Source organism: Moschus berezovskii, chromosome 20 (assembly GCF_049115385.1).
Source record: "Moschus berezovskii isolate FMDL1 chromosome 20, NW_MosBer_1.0, whole genome shotgun sequence".
Taxonomy (NCBI): Eukaryota; Metazoa; Chordata; class Mammalia; order Artiodactyla; family Moschidae; genus Moschus; species Moschus berezovskii.
Window position 1 is genome coordinate 65,895,478 of NC_142479.1, and position 12,771 is coordinate 65,908,248.

Below are 12,771 nucleotides of genomic sequence, written 5' to 3' on the forward strand. Positions count from 1 at the left end.
GGAGTGGGAGGGGTGAGGGCCGGGAGGAGGGGTCGGGCCCGGCCCCGCCCCGCCCCGCCCCCGGAGGTGTGCGCCGAGCCCCGCCCCGCGCGCCCACACCTGGCGGAGCCCCGCGCGCCGCGCATCGCGACCCCCAGCCTGGAGCGCCAGCCCCGCGCCGGGTCCTGAGCTCGGCCCGGGCGCGGCCCGGGCGCGGCCCCTGCACTGCAGCCCGATGCAAGCTGTCCGAGGGTGGGGGTCGCCAGGGTGGCGACCGTCCCCAGCAGCCACACCCCCCACCCCCACCCCAGGCACGAACGGTTCCTTCCGGGGCGTCGCCGGCACTTTTCCCATCCGGAGTCTGGGCGGGGCGGGGCCTCGCCAGGTGGCAGCGGGAGGAGGGGCGCAGGGAGCGGCCTGGGGCCGGGCGGTGGTCCCTCCGCACAGCCCGGCGGGGATCGGAGTCCTCCGGCCGCCCAAGTGGACCGGGCAGGACCCGGCAGGCGAGGTCGCGACTGTATGTGCCCCGCTACTTTCCTGGTAATCCAGAGGGCAGACTGCCTTGACTGCTTGATGAACTGGGGCCTCAGTTACCTCATCTGTACAATGGGTACGTTGGACCAGCTAATAACTTCTGTTGCACCTGAGAAATATCGAACACCTTGCCGGCACCAAGTACTGTGCGCGGTCAAGGCCTCGACGTCGGTTCGCAAATACGAGGGCACGAGTCTTTATAACCTGGGTAATGCAGGAAGGAGAATGTGAGTTCCTGAGCAAAAATTGTACAGAGTTCTCTCTGCTTTGTATCCCTAAAGAAGTTTTCCATAAGAAAATTATTTTTTGTTTTAAATCAAAGGAAAAAGTGATGAATTTTGTCTAGCGGGTGTTGTCAGAGTTTTACTGAGGTAATTCCAAAACAGGGTTTTAAAGAATGAGCAGGAATTTGCCAGGCAGCCAAGGTGTTCCTGGAAGACGGAAGGGCGTGGCGGAACGGGAGGTGCGGGGCATCCCAGAACCTGCGGAGACAGATACGCAAGGGCCGCGCGCTCCAGGGATGAAAAAGGGAGCAGAGGAAGATTCCGGAAGCGCCCCCAAGCTCTCAACTGGGTCATAACGCTACCTTCTGCCCGACTATCCAAAGCCTGTACAGAAAACGGAGGTAGAATTAACATCACTGATACACCCTCTTCCCTTTTCCCTCTCCTCAAAGATCCAAAAGCATTTCCATTGCCTCCTAGAGAGTAGAAAGCCTGCCTAAGAATTGAGGCACACCTGCTCCCCTTCTTAAGAAATCTGTCCAGCCACAGGCCTGCTTGTCTGGCCATGTGACCCATCCCACACCCTCTGGCTAGGCTGGACCAGAGTAGACGCTGGACTCCACCTGGGTCAACCTCCGGCTCCTTTCCTTATCTGGGGACCTGGGGAGGAGGCGAGGGAGGGGAGAAGCCACAGGCCGGGGAACTGGAGATGAATTGTTAACATCTGTCCTTGGGTTCTGGGATAGTCACACACACTCCCCCAAGGGCCACTTACACAAGTTCCTGCAAATTTCACTCCGGCCAAGGCAGAAGGCTGAGCTCTGTCCTGTTTCTGGCCAATAGCCATGATGATTGCACCCCCATACTGATGCCTGACCTTCCCAAGGCCCAGCTGCCTATTACAAATCTGTCTAATGGGCACATTAGGGGCTGGTTGCTTCGCTTAGCTCAAGTCAGAGGTCCTCTGGTGCATACGCATCCTCAGAGCAGATAGATCCTGGAGTCATGGAGGACCCCTGGGTGTTCTCTGTGTGCGGTTGGCCCCTTCATGCTAGCATTTCTGCCTGTGGGTTGTAATTCACAAGTACCTGGGCACCTGGGAACGAAGACCCGTGTGCTGTACTGACACCGTGTGTGTGTGTGTGTGTGTGAACACTCAGTCGTGTCTGACTCTGTGCAACCCTGTGGACTGTAGCCCACCAGGCTCCTCTGTCCGTTGGGTTCCCCAGGCAAGAATACTGGCATGGGTTGCCATTTCCTACTCCAGCGGACCTTCCCAACTCATGAATCAAACTCACATCTCTGGCATCTCCTGCATTGGCAGGCATATTCTTTACCACTGAGCCACGGATGGGGAATTAGTGATACCGCACATACAAAAAAAAATGCCAAAAATCTGGAGGAAAGACAGGAGGAGGAATGAAAACATTTTCGGGATGCATGAAGGTTAATAGTTTAAGCATGAAATTTTAATTTTATGGACAACTCTCTTTAAAATGTATGATGTAATCACTTGCCTTCATGACCTGATTTTCGGTCACTAAGCCATGTCCGACTCTTTGCGACCCCATGGACTGCAGCACGCCAGGCTCCTCTGTCCTCCACTGTCTCCCGGAGTTTGTTCAAATTCGTGAGTAGAGTATACCAAACGTTAATCATTTTCTCGTGGCTCAAGGTCATCATAAATGACGCATTTAACTGTTACAGACTCACAGGTTGCTCCTTCAACATACACGCTTTCAGATAGACTTTTTGAGGATCTTCAGAGGCTGCCTTGCAGTAGGTATTGTACCTCTCAAGGGGAGTGCAGCCACTGCATCCTCACAGGAGGGTAGAGAGGGCTTACCTCAAGAAGCTTTGTGGTGCTGAATGAAAGAAGCCGATCTGAAAATGCTGCGGAGTGTATGATTCCAGCTATACGACATTCTGGAAGAGACAACACTACAGACAGTAGTTAGTGGTTGCCAAGAAACAGGGAGGAATGAAGAGGTGGAACTCAGGGATTTTTAGGGCTCTAGGGGAGACAGGGACGACAGAGGATGAGATGGCTGGATGGCATCACCGACTCGATGGACATGAGTTTGAGTGAACTCCGCGAGTTGGTGATGGACAGGGAGGCCTGGCGTGCTGTGATTCATGGGGTCGCGGAGAGTCAGACACGACTGAGCGACTGAACTGAACTGTACAACACTGTAGTGGTGGATACATGATAGGAAACATTGATCCAAACCCATAAGATGTATGACGCCTGTGTAACCCTGATGTAAACTGTGGGCTTAATTAGTTAATAATAATTGGGCTTCCCTGATAGCTCAGTTGGTAAAGAATCTGCTTGCAATGCAAGAGACCAGTTCGCTTCCTGGATGGGGTAGATCCGCTGGAGAAAGGAAACGCTACCCACTCCAGTATTCTGGCCTGGAGAATTCCATTAACTGTATAGTCCATGGGGTCGCAAAGAGTTGGACACAACCGAATAATTGATAATCAAATATCAATTTTGGCTCATCAGTTGTAACAAATGTACCACTCTAATGCAACGTGTATCATAGAAGGGAGACACCGAGGGGGTGGTGCATATGGGACCTCTCTGACTCATTACATTTTTCTGTAAATCTAAAACTTTTTTTTTTGGCTGCACCGTGATATACACAGAATTTTAGTTCCCCAAGCAGGGGAGCCTGCGCCCTGCAGTGAAAGTGATGAGTCCTAACCTTTGGACCACCAGGGAGTTCCCTAAAACTGCTTTTTGAAGAAAAAAAAAGTCTATTTTAAAAAAAGAAAAATGTTTGTGGGTAAGGTTTTTATCTCATGGAGTGGATTTTAAATTAACATGTAAGCTTTTAAGGAATTAAATTAGGTTCTTGGACTCAGAGGGATGAAAGCAGGACAAAATGAAAAAGAGGATTTTGGACTCAGTCTTTTAGAGGAAGGACGCAGGCTGAGAAAGTTATTTAGTTGCAAACTCAGTTTTCCAAAGAAAAAGGAAGTATGACTCAGAGGACTGAGCCCAGGCTGGGAGAACAACCCCCCAGGGCGAAGTCCTTGAAGAACCCTTGTGAGGGCCCATCTGCACTGATTTACAGGGTTAGAGCCTGCACCCCGAGTCTGAGCCTGCACCACGATGGCTGAGACTTTCAGGATCTTGGGGTCGGGTGAGGATATTTCCCACATGTGGGGGGGATGTGAGTTGTGTCCATGGGCAGCTGTGTCAGACTGTGTTTTCCCAAAACCATCACAACCGCATCTCCCAGCCCTCCTGCTCCTTCACCTGTGAGCTTGGCATCGTGTCCTCCTGTGTCCCCTCCCTTTGCAGCTGGGAAGGCTTGTTGTTTGATTGTAACCCTTGGTCTTGGAGCCCTGGGCCACTCAGTCAGGGTCTGTTCACCCAGAGACCTCTGTATGCAAGGAAGCCCAGAGCACTGGGGGTGTCTGAGGTGCTTGTGGCCACATAACAACTTAGCACAAACAGCGGCGTGAAATGACGCACGTTCATCATGGCACAGTTTCTGTGGTCAGAAACCCGGCCACCACTTCGCTGGGTTATCAGCTTCAGAAGCACCTCCAGACTGCAGCCAGGGCTATTGGCAGAGGCTGAGTCTCTGAAGGCTCAGCTGGGGATGTGTCCACATCCAGGCTCACATGGTTGTGGGCAGACTCAGCTCCTCAAACCTCTTAGATGGAAAACCTCAGGTTTTAGCTGACTAAATCTGAGTTTCTTGCCACGGGGGACTCCCAACTTAGCAAGTTGTCCATCAAAGCCAGTAAGAAAGATGGATCGCTCAGTCATGTCCAACCCTTTTTGACCCCATGGACTGAAGCACACCAGGGTTCCCTGTCCTTCACCATCTCCCTGAGTTTGTTCATGTCCGTGGAATCGGTGATGCCATTTAACTGTCTATCCTCTGCCACCCCCTTCTCCTTCTGCCCTCCTCCTGCCCTCAATCTTTCCCAGCATCGTCGCCTCTTCGCAAGAAAGATGGTCGGCTGGCAAAATGGGCATTACAATCCCGTGATCTGTTCATGGAAGCAGCCGCCCGTGAATACCAGGAGGACCGCCACGGTGGTCACAGCAGCCACTCAGGTGGGCAGTCTGGACTTTAAGTCTTCTCGGCCCAGCTGCAGAAACGTGAGCACAGACCCTTCCTGGGGTCCCCTTACCGTACCTTCTCCCATCTGCCTGCCCCAACCACACCCTCTGCTGTCTGCTTCCATTTCTGAGCTCTGTGGCTTCTGCTCACTTTTTCTTCTTTCTCCTGTCAGCTTCTTTCTGGTCCTTTCCCTGACCCATCCCCCCAGGATTCCAGGCCCGAATGGTCAAATTTTGTTTTGGCAGGCCACCTGGGGGTCATTGCTTTTGTCTCCTGACCCCAGAGGGGCTGGCTCACACTGGGCGGTATGGCCATCTTTGCCTGGCCTCAGCTCAGCCCAGCAGCATTCTCCTCTGCTTGGCTCAGCGTCTCTGCTGAGTCAGACTCTTTTCTGACTTGTGGCTGTCCCCGAGCTTGAACTTGTCAGATGACTGGGACCTTGCTGTGTGTGTACGATTTACGGTAAAGGTGTGGCTCTACTGACATTCTCCTGTGCAATGTGGGAGTGTATCTGCCCCCAGCTTTCCAGAAAGCACTTGGCAATGAAATCCAAATGACTTTAAAAAGTGCCCAGGTGCTTTGTCCCAGTGACTGTACTGTTTTCTTGTTGGTTGATTCAATATATATTTCTTCATGACTCATGACGGTCCCTGCCCTCTAAAGCTTATACTTTAGTAGGGGAAACAAACATTAACCAAGTAACCAAGTAAGAAGGTACAGTGAGGACTTTCCTGGTGATCCAGTGGATAAGACCCCATACCTCCAAGGCAGGGGGTACGGGTTCGATCCCTGGTCGGGGAACTAAGATACCGCATGCCACAGCTCAGCCAAAAAATAAAAATATAAATAAAATATGTTGTGTGCAGCTTAAGTTTTATGAAAAAGAAGGTACAGTGAGGGTGTACACTTAAAGGCTCACATCTGGGGTCTAGGGTCTGGGGGAGCTTCTTTGTAGAAGGGAGATTGGGCTGAGATCAGAAAGATGAACAAGAGTTAACCAGGAAGAACAAAGGGGAAAGGGTCTGCAGGCAGAGGACAGCCTTGCAAAGGCCTTGTGGTGGGAAGAAATATGGTCCATATACAGAACTCAGATATGAAGATAATAACCACTCTAATAGAAGAAAGAGAAGAGGAACTAAAGAGCCTCTTGATGAGGGTGAAAGAGCAGCGTGAAAAAGCTCGCTTAAAACTGAATATTCAAAAAACTAAGATCATGGTATCCAGTCCCATGACTTCATGGCAAATAGAAGGGGGAAAAAGCAGAAGCAGTGACTTATTTTCTTGGGTTCCAGAATCACTGCGAACGGTGACTGCAGCCATGAAATTAAAAGACGCTTGCTCCTTGGAAGGAGAGCTATGACAAACCTAGACAGCTTAATAAAAAACAGAGACCTTTGCCGACAAAGGTCCATATAATCAAAGCTATGGTTTTTCCAGTAGTCATGTACAGATGTGAGAGTTGAACCATGAAAGCTGAGCACTGAACTGGTGCTTTGGATTTATGGTGCTAGAGAAGACTCTTGAGAGTCCCTTGGACTGCAAGGAGATCAAACCAGTCAGTTCTCAAGGAAATCAGTCCTGAATGTTCATTGGAAGCAGTTATGCTGAAGCTGAAACTCCAATACTTTGGCCACCTGATGCAAAGAACCGACTCATTGGAAAAGACCCTGATGCTGGGAAAGACTGAAGGCAGAAGGAGAAGGGGCAACAGAGGATGAGACGGTTGGAAGGCATCACCGACTCAATGGACATACATTTGGGCAAACTCTGAGAGATAGTAGCTGACTGGAGCCTGGTGTGCTCCAGTCCACGGAACTGCAAAAAGTTCAACAGGACTTAGCGACTGAACAACAATATGGCAGTCATCAGATGGGGGCAGGGAGGGCCTACAGCAGCCAGGGCTGGACCTTTGAAGGACACACCTAGAAGGCGCCTCTGAACTTTGGCCCCTCGGGCTCGCCTTGCCTGCTCCTCTATCCCTCCACTGCCCTGCGGGAGGAGGAGCCAGGGTGAGCTTTCTGATGGGAAAACTGCAGCCCAGGAAAGAGGGAGGGGAGGGGCCGGCATCCTCGCTGACATTTCACCAGTGACTTCAGCTCAAGGGGAAGCTGGGAATCTCTGGGAAGCATCCGTAGGAAATCACAGGCCACCTCGTGTCTTGGGTCTTGTCTTCATCACGGCCTTTCTTTTTCACTCCACTGCAAGCCCATTTACAGCCGACCCCCACCCCCACCCCTCAACCCCCCTCCCCCCGCCACCTCCCCCAGCCCACCCGGGTGCCTTTGCTCCTGCTGTCTGCTCCGCTTGGAACACCCTTTCCAGGCAGTCAAATTGGGTCTTTGGAACCGGATGGAGTTTCTCCTCCCCCTCCTCCCCTCCCCCTTCTCCCCTCCCTCCTCCCCTCCCCCTCCTCCTTCTCGTTGGGGCTTCTCCTCCCACTGAGCTGTTTCCTCTGCCCTTATCTCCGTAGCCGGGTGAAGCTGGAGTTATCTGGGTCCTTTGGAATCTCACAGGGAGCGAACAGCCACCCCCACTCAGGCCCCGCCCCCGGCCCATTCACTCGGAATCTCCGGGCAAAGCTTTCTACCGGCTCCCTGGGCTGAGCCCGCCGGTCTGCTGGCGGGAAGCCAGAGGTCCGGGCTGAGGACCCTGTGCCACAGGCTCTCGGCATGCCTTCCAGCCCAAGCCCAAACTTTTGTGCCTCAGCTTCCTTGTCGGCTTCGAGGGGATAAAGATGCCTATCCTGAGCTGTCCTGGGGTTGGGTGGTGCCCCTGCATCCCCAAGTGGACGGTGAGCGAGAGGGCAGGAGCCACAGCTTCCTCAGTGCTGCGTGCAGAAGGGGAAGAAGGGCAGCCGGTGGGAACTGGGACCCAGGCGGAGAGGAAGGCCATGTGGCTCCACTTATCGTAAGAGTCTCCAGCGTACAGTTCTCGGTACAGTTCTCCAGAGTAAGTGAATGTTCATTGGCTTTCATTTAAATAAATACAGGGCCTGCCAGACAGGGCCAGTGGGAGTGTTGGGAAAGGGCTGGCAGCCCTCAGCGGCTGCAGGTGGGCGAGGTCACAGAGCAGCGTCGGGGAGACACACGGGTCCCCACCCCATGCTCTGGCTCTCCTTGGTCAGTCCTCATGTTCTAAAAGTGCCCCTCACGGGGACTTCATTGGCGCTCCACTGGTTAAGACTGCGCTTCTTCTGCAGGGGGTGTGGGTTCGAGCCCTCACAGGGAACTAAAATCCTGCATGCCACATGGTGCGGCCAAAAAAGTAAAAGTGTCCTTTGAGAAGTTGCCAGATAAAATACAAGCTGCCCAGTTAGGTTTGGGCTTCAGATAAGCAAAATATAATTTTTGTAGTATATCTCAGGTAGCATTGGGGATATACTGGTGCTAAAAAATGATTATTTATCTGAAATTAGAATTTAACCGCACATGCTGTCTGTCATTTTACTTGCTAAATCTGGAAACCCTGTGTTCTCTGTCCCCAAACCTAGACTTGTAGTCGTGGAAGGAAGGTTTGACCATCCCTGACTCAGTGTTCCCAAACGCCAGGCCGGGAACTGGGGCCAGCCTGTGACAAGCCCTCACCCGTCAGAGGCAAAATGAAACAAGTGAGGACCATACAAAGACGTGAGGTTCTGGGTTGTTTGTTTTTTTTTTTTAAGCAAAGTTGAAGATGTTCAAAGGACTGGTCTTTTTTTTTTTAAGATTTATTTTTTATTTATTCATTTATTTATTTTCGTTTTGGCTGTGCCGGGTCTTCGTTCTTGCCCACAGGCTTCCTCTGGTTGTGGCTGTCGGGAGTTGTTCTTCGTGGCGGAGGATGGGCTCTAGGCACTTGGGCTCTGTACTTGTGACACACGGGCTCAGCTGTCCCACGGCACGTGGGATCTTAGTTCCCGGACCGGGGATCGAAACCGTGTCCCTTACATTGGCAGGTGGACTCCCCACCACTGGAGTGCCAGGGAAGTCCCAGAGGGCTGGTCTTGATTCTGAAACTTTCCCTTCCTATGTGTACAGATGTCCTACATGAGAAAAAGTCCTTTAAAAAAATAAACAATGGTAATAGGAAGTAGCATGGTAATAGGAAGTAGCATGTGTCTTTCATTTGACATGTCTTTTTGTCAAAATTAAAACATAGTCACTCCATCTTAAAATCTCCAATTAACAGGACTTCCCTGGTGGTCCAGTGGCTAAGACCTTGTCCTCCCAAATGCAGGGGCCCGGGTTCAATTCCTGGTCGGGGAAGTAGATTCCGAATGCTGCAACTAAGAGTTCTCACCCTGCAACTAAAGATCCCGCGTGCCTCAACTAAAAAACATCCCACATGATGCAACTCCAATCCAGCACAGCCATATAAATAAATACGTAAACATTTTTTTAATGTCCAATTTGAAAAGCAAACAAAACTGGATTGTGAAATCTCAAAGCCAGGGGAGGTAAAATGATTGTCCGCACACCAGAGTCAGGTGGGTATGTGCCAGGGCCCCAGGCTCCAGGCTTACAGCCTCCCACTCTGAGCCCCTCCGTGAGTCCCTGTTCAGCCCCTGCTTTCCCTATTCCCAGCCAGCCTTCTGGCAACACCTGTTCCCCACCCCACACCTGCCTCTCAGAGCTGTTCTCCAACCGTGGGACCATGCAGCCTGGCTGTGACCTCCCTGCTGTGTTTCCTCCTAGGATCCTCGGGAAAAGCCCTAACCTCTCTGATCTTGCGTTTTCTTGCCCTTGGGATGGAGACGATGACCCCAGTGCTCAGGACCAGGTAAAAGCTGCACCGGTGTGTCCACCTGCTGTGTTCTTCACGTTGCACACTTAGAATCTGTGCAGTTTTCTAGTGTCAATGTTACAATTCAATAAAACCATTTATTAAAAATTAACAGCTAAGTTAAGCCTCCATTAGCAAAGAGGGTTCCCAATCGAGAAAAGCTGACATGCTTTATCTTGCTTGGAAATGTTGTTATTTGTTGTTGTCATTACCTCCAACTTTCAAAAGGGAACAGTAATTTATTATTTGTTGCCTGCATGCAGCTGGCGGAACCCACCACTAAGAAAAGATCTTCAGCTAAGCTCACACTTAGGGCAGTTTAATGAGGTCTTATTCTTCAAAATTAACCTTCAAACCCATTACATTCCAGGAAACTAAAAATTTACACTAGCTTTCCATTTTTAATGGCTTACAATAAAAGGAAATATTTACAGCTCGAAATAAAATAGATGGCACTTTAAGTTCATTTTTAAAGTCATCCCAAATAGACATAAAAGACAGAGAAAGACACATAAACCATGTAAAGAGAAACTTAAAAGACATAACCATAATAAAAAAAAACAAGATTCCATCTCCGTGTAACAGACTGTAAGCGAGGGAAGGGCTGGAGCCACACTCAGGCAGGGCTCTCAGCTATGCATGTGGACCAGGAGAAGGAAGCAACCATCGCTTCCAAGCCATGACACCCAGGGACTGAGCAACTGGGTCCCCAATATGCCCACCATCCCTCCAGGAGATGGGTTCTCTGAGCCAACAGGAAACGCCTTCATTGTTCTGGAGTGGGACCACCCGGTGGCCAAGTGGAAACAGCTGGAAAACCCGGGAAGGCGGTGGAATGGGGGAGGATTGAAGAGAAAGAAACATCTACTCAAGATGAGTCTAGGGACTTACACAGTGGTTCATTGATTAAGAATCCACCTTGCAATGCAGGAGATACGGGTTCAGTCCCTGGTCAGGGAACTAAGGTTCCACACGTTGCAGAGAAACTTGGCCCATGAGCCACGACTACTGAGCCTGCACACTCTAGAGCCTCTGCGCCACAATAAAAGATCCCACTAAGACCCAGTGCAGCCAAATAAATAAATACATGTTATAAGTAAGACGTCTGAAAACCTGAGCCCCAAATGCAGGCACAGCCAATGCCAGTAGAGACACTCAAGAAGAAACAGCCATGGAGATGTGAAGTCACACCATGGTCTCCATAGGAAGTGCAAATAATAGAAGAATCTGAAAATGATATGTTGGACTATCAAAGAAAGTTTTAAAATTATGAAACCCAAACTGGCTTCAATGAAACAAATATAGGTGATCATGAAAAAGAATCAGCTGGAAATCCCAGTGTTTTTGGAATCTTAATTCCCTGACCAGGGATGGAACCTGGGCCCTGGCAATGAGAGTGCTGAGTCCTAACCACGGGACTGCCAGGAATTCCCACCAAAATCTTTCGAACACAAAATTCAGCACAGGATAAATAAACATCAGTTCGTACACACATACTTAAGAGTGAAACTATAGCACATCCAAGGATAAAAAGAAAATCTGAAAAGCTGTCAGAGATGAAAAGACAGATTATCCACAAAGAAATGACTAGATTTTAGCAGATTTCTTGTAGTCCAAAGCAGTATCCAAAGCTAAAGGAACACAACTATCATTCTAGAATTCTATCGCAGTCAAACTGTCATTCAAGAGTGAGAACAGAGAACAGACATTTCAGACATGCAAAGTCTAAGAGTTCCCCTACCACAGACCTCCCCTGAGAGGACCATGGCAGGGTCAGGAAACAGAGCCGGGAATGGCTTCACCAAATGACAAAACAGGACAGAACGAGTACAGGATGTGGAGGTGGAAACGGGTGATACGGGTGACGGAGCTCGTGGCGATGGAGGAGGTGATGAGGATGGTGGAGGAGATGGAGATGGGGATGATGGAGGAGGAGGAGGGGACGGGGCTAGAGAAGACAGGAGGTGACGGAACGGAGGAGGTGCTAGAATGGAAGAGGTGATGGAGCCGGACGAGATGATAAAGGTGGAGGAATCCACGGGGCTAGGGTGACGAGGAAGTGCGGTAGAGGGAAAGCAGCTGATGGGGCCGCCGCTGTCGGCGGAGTCGCCGTCACGGGGAAGCTTTCTGAATGCGCGAAAACAGCTTTGTTTCCTTCGTCACCCTCATTGCCTCTTAGGCAGTTGGAGAAGCTTTTCCTTCATCTTCAGCACCCAGAACCACCTCATCTTTGCTCAGCTAGACCCGCCGGGGCATATTCAACAACCAGACTGATCCAACCTAAAACGTCAATGTCACACTCCATTCAAAGGCATAGGACCCATGACGGGACTACTCTTCACCTCCCGGCTCCGCTCCACCCCTCCACATCCCCTCTTCCATCACTCTGGCTTCTGACTCCTCCGCGGGGCTGGAGGGAGAAGGGAAAGGGGCAGAGCCGCTCAGGGGGTGCTGGCACGGTGTCTCCTGCCCGTCGAGTCCTGAGTCGGGGTGGGTGGGTGTTCAAGCACAGGCTCTGCTGTGGAGACGCCATGGGGACCCCTCCAGGCCCCACCGCAGCCCCGATCAGTGGTTCCGTGCACTCAGGCAGCCAGCCCTCCAAACACCCCCGACCTGGCCCACCCTGAGGTGCCACAGGGGGGACAGTAGAAATGAAGAGTGCGGCCACCCAGGTGACCTTCAGAGCCATCGCTGACCGTCTGCACACAGGCCAAGCCTCCCAAGGACACCCCACTTCTCATGTCCCCGGGCGCAGTTCTGAAGCTCAGTAAACGCCCAACTGAGGGTCTGGCCTCAAGGACGGCCTCAAGGACTGCCTCTGCTGGCTGGGGTGGGATGATGGTATGCCCTCCCCAACTCCCCACCTCTATTCCTAAAACCTTGCCTCCAGCCAAGCCCCTGTCGGCTTCTAGCATGTTCTGTGCTCTTGTGGCCTTGACTTGGGCACTCTCTGTGTGCTTTGAAAAGTGAGAGTGAAAGCCACTCAGTTGTGTCGGACTTTTTGTGACCCCACGGACTATACAGTCTGTGGAATTCTTCAGACCAGAATACCGGAGTGGGTAGCCATTCCCTTCTTCAGGGGATCTTCCCAACCGAGGGATCGAACCCAGGTCTCCCGCATTGCAGGTGAATACTTTACCAGCTGAGCCACCAGAGAAGGCCAAGAATACTGGAGTAGGGTAGCC

The 12,771-nt window shown here is 51.2% G+C and overlaps 1 long non-coding RNA gene across 2 annotated transcripts; it reads left to right on the forward strand.

Moving 5' to 3' along the window:
- The first annotated feature begins 387 nt into the window (after positions 1-387).
- On the forward strand, positions 388-9,680 carry LOC129538636 (uncharacterized). 2 transcript variants are annotated; one of them, XR_016035419.1, is made up of 3 exons: positions 388-740; positions 4,690-4,863; positions 9,499-9,680. It is a non-coding gene; the product is annotated as an uncharacterized LOC129538636 (long non-coding RNA). The 2 variants fall into 2 exon arrangements; XR_016035418.1 differs by lacking the exons at positions 388-740; positions 4,690-4,863 and adding exons at positions 7,408-7,774; positions 8,316-8,432.
- Positions 9,681-12,771: the final 3,091 nt, after the last annotated feature.